Here is a 3,778-nt window from a genome sequence, read left to right on the forward strand (position 1 = left end):
CTCTGATCCCTCCTCCTGTGCGCGCACGACGCACCCCAGTGCCCGCTGCTGTCCGCTTGGAGGCGCCATGGCTCCGCAGGAACCCGTGTGAGCGCGCGCGCGCGTGTACCCCCATGTATCACTGCCATGAGCCAGTAAAAGAGGATGCTAAAGCGCAGCTGGAGTCTTCAACAGAATCCCCCATTGTAGATACATTAAAGTCCACAAACAGATTGTACTGTCCGTTTAGTATCAGGAGAAATGACAATTTTATGGATGTGGCCCTCAGCGGAACACATGGCAACCTGGTGGACACCATCTCATGTCCCCGGGATAGAACATCCAGGAGGTTCTCACAGATAATCTAATAAATGTGGTGAGCCAGTTTGAAATAGAACAGGATAGAGAGTAGACTTAACCCGCCATACACACACACACACACACACACACACACACACATATAAATGGACCTCATTTGCGTCTGGTGATCTGGTTGCAATTAGTAGGCTGAGTGAGAGGAGTTTATACTCGATATAAACACTAGCAGACCGTCCATGAGTCTGCTCACCATGTTTATACACATGTAGGTGCTATTTGTATGTGTCGGAGCATTGGTGGACATGGTGGGAGGTCTCCCCGTTAGAGGATTTACCATGTATGTACACATCTGCGAACGTACTTACATCGACATTGAATGTAAAGCACATTTCTGGTCGTGTCATTGTTGCAGATCATGTGTTGGCTCAGGGCTGGCCCGAGACTTACTTGTGTATTAGTTTGAGCACACATAATGTACAAATAATCAAGTAAAGACTAAAGTGGGACCCATTAGCAGCAACACTATCTTTAAATATGTTGGTGAAGACTGTCAGTCATCCAGGTCATGGTTATCTCCTTCAGAACTGAGGAAGCCTCTTGGATAAGAGGTGAAACGTCTTCAAGGAACTCAAGCAAGTTCAGTTGCCTGTGATATAGCATTTAAAGAGATAGTTTGGATCTTCTGAAGCACGGTCCCAGGGATGGCAGTGCCAGCAGTTGCAGTCTAAAGGCCCTGACACACCAAGCCGACGGTTGGCCATCGGTCAAAGTCAGGCCGTTGGTGAGCGTCTGTCGGCCTAGTTTTTGCGGATTGAGCATGTTGAATCGGCGGCAGAGCTTGCCGGTGAGAGAGATCACTCTGATTGGCTGTTCAGGTTTTATTTCCTTGCCCCAGTAGTGAGTGAATCTGCCTCCAGTGAAACCGGCGCTAACTGGTGCTTCCTCCTCAGGCTACACTTCACTCAGCTGCCCGACAGACCCGCTGCTTCTTCCCTCTCTAACCTGAATAGCCGCAGCATGACCGTAGGGAAGCACAGCCAGTTAGCCTCCGCTACCCTTCCAGCTAGCCCCGGCTCTCTATTTGGATCCAACCGGAGCACCGAGCCCCGGTTTGTTATTCAGGTTAAAGTGGGATGAAGCAGCGGGTTTGTCGGGCAGCTGAGTGAAGTGGAACCTGTGGAGGAAACACCGGGACCGTCTGGATGTAATAGTCCGTGTTCAGCTGCACAGATAGGAAACCCCTCGGCTGACAGGATGTATCACTCTCTCACTCCGCTACTTTGTTTATCTCATGCATTCCTCGGACTTCCGGTTTCCCTTTTTGCGTTTTTTCCTCTCACGCAGGCGCAGAACGTACGTGCTACTTGGCCGTCGGATGTAGTCTTTATAGTGTGTTCAAATGCAACTGACACAGGGCGACGTGAGGCGACATAGACGACGCAACAGTTGGCTTTCGTTGCCGCTAGTTCTTTGATGTCGGTTTGGTGTGTCAGCACCTTAAGGTGTCATCCATCATGGGTCTCAGCCGAGTTGGGCAACTGGACAGGGCCCAACTAATTTCTTCCGGCATGCTGAGTTTGAGCCGATGCTGGGTCAGGTCATTTTGGCTACTTGGGGTTGTATGAGGTACTTATCAACAGTCAGTGTATTACATACAATAGACGTCAGTCGGCACGCCCTCAGTTTGGAGAAGCAGACTGGAGTACTGACACGGAAGCTAAGCAATGTGCTGCTGTGCAAGGGGCAGCGGCAGAATGTATTTTAGCCACCTAAAAAAATCAATATAATTTTGAATGACTGCAATATTGAGAGTATTTTCACCTCTTTATCTTTCCGTCAGACAGTCTGTTCTGACAGGGGAGCCGTTAACGGCGTCAATTGCCCGTCTATAGTCTCGTCAAAGACACCAGACTCCAATGACAAAAACTAATTTTAGCTTGCTGATCATGGGAGCTGCTGGTCCCCTCGCTGCCTCAATCAGTTAGCTTGCTTGTGTTATTGTGTGACTTTGGTGAATCAGAACCAACCCTTTAAAACACCAAAGTCACACAATAATACAAACCAACCAACCATTTGAGACAGCATTAAACCAGCAGCTCCTGTTTTCAGCTATGTTAAATCTCTGTTTTTCTCAATGGAGTCTGGCTCCAAAGAGAGCGATGTAACGGCTCCAGTTCCCTGTTGGAAAGTGCTATCTGGCGGCAAGGTAAAGCAGTTAAAATATTCTAAATATAGCGTACACTTGGACTGAATACAGATTTTTTTTTGCGTGGCTAAAATACATTTTGCTGTTGCCCCTGTCCATAGCAGCACATGGTGGTACTCCAGCCTGCTTCACCAAACCGGGGGCGTGCCTACTGGCATCTACTTTAGGTAATACACTGACTATGGATAAATACCTCAAACAACCCCACTTGAAAAGATCCAGACGTTCCCTTTAAATAGACTACAGTACATAGAGTTTTTGTCTGTCAACCCCTTTTTACCACAGAATAATGGGAGTGATTGCTTTGTAGGGGACAGTAAAATAGCATTAGATGGTAAATTGTCCATTGTGCTTGTCTCTGAGCTCATTGTTTCGTCACTATTTGTTGGCAAAAATGGCCATCAGAAGTCAAGTTTTTATTTCCTTATTGTCTCATATTCATTAAAAATCTTCTCTAGACCAGGGGGGCCCTTGGCAAGGGCTTACATCTCCCAACGGGTAGGGCCGACTCTGTGTTGGCTGCTGTGCATATCAGAGTGTCCAATTTGCTTGAATTCTCTGATGCGGCATGCAGAGCTGCCAATGCATTAACCAGCAACACTGCCGCTAATGTGTTATCCAGGCCAGGACATGGAAGGCGATGTTGGGAACAGGGGGTTTACATCCAAGTACACATCCGTTACATGAGAGGCTATCAGTGTGGAGAGGGAGACGAAGGGGTCGTTTGGGTCAGCTGAGTATGGCAGGTGCAAGAGACTGGAATTAATATCTTTGAGAATATCACATCAAAGGGGTAAAAGTTTGATCTGGACTGGTCATTGCAGGTGCTACATTTGCAGAGACGTGTTTATACATGCAAGTTTTGATGTTGTGGTCCCTCGTGCTTTTTAATTTAACTTCATCTGAAGGTGTGGAGGGCTGTGATCAGTACAGAGGTGGTTGGAGGTGAGACAGCAGAGAAAAGAAAAGGAGGAGGAGGAGGAGGAGAAGGGCAGCTGCTGGCCAGAGTTATTACTCTGAAGCTGTTCTCTCTGTCTTGGCCCGGGAAAAGTTTTTCCTTAAAAAGAGAAGGAGAGGAGTGAAGCAGTGTGTGTGTGATGGAGAGGGGGGGTTCTGGTCTCTCTTAAAAGTGTGACTCATAGAGTAGGAATGACCTCCCTCCCAACTAAGAGTAAACCAGTCTCTGCCTCTCTTTCTCTCTGTTCCCCCTCTTCCTTTCTCACACACACTCTCCCTCACTCTTTAATTTTTTTTCTTTATTTCTTTCACATGGAC

The sequence above is a fragment of the Epinephelus moara genome, chromosome 21 (assembly GCF_006386435.1).
Source record: "Epinephelus moara isolate mb chromosome 21, YSFRI_EMoa_1.0, whole genome shotgun sequence".
NCBI lineage: Eukaryota > Metazoa > Chordata > Actinopteri > Perciformes > Serranidae > Epinephelus > Epinephelus moara.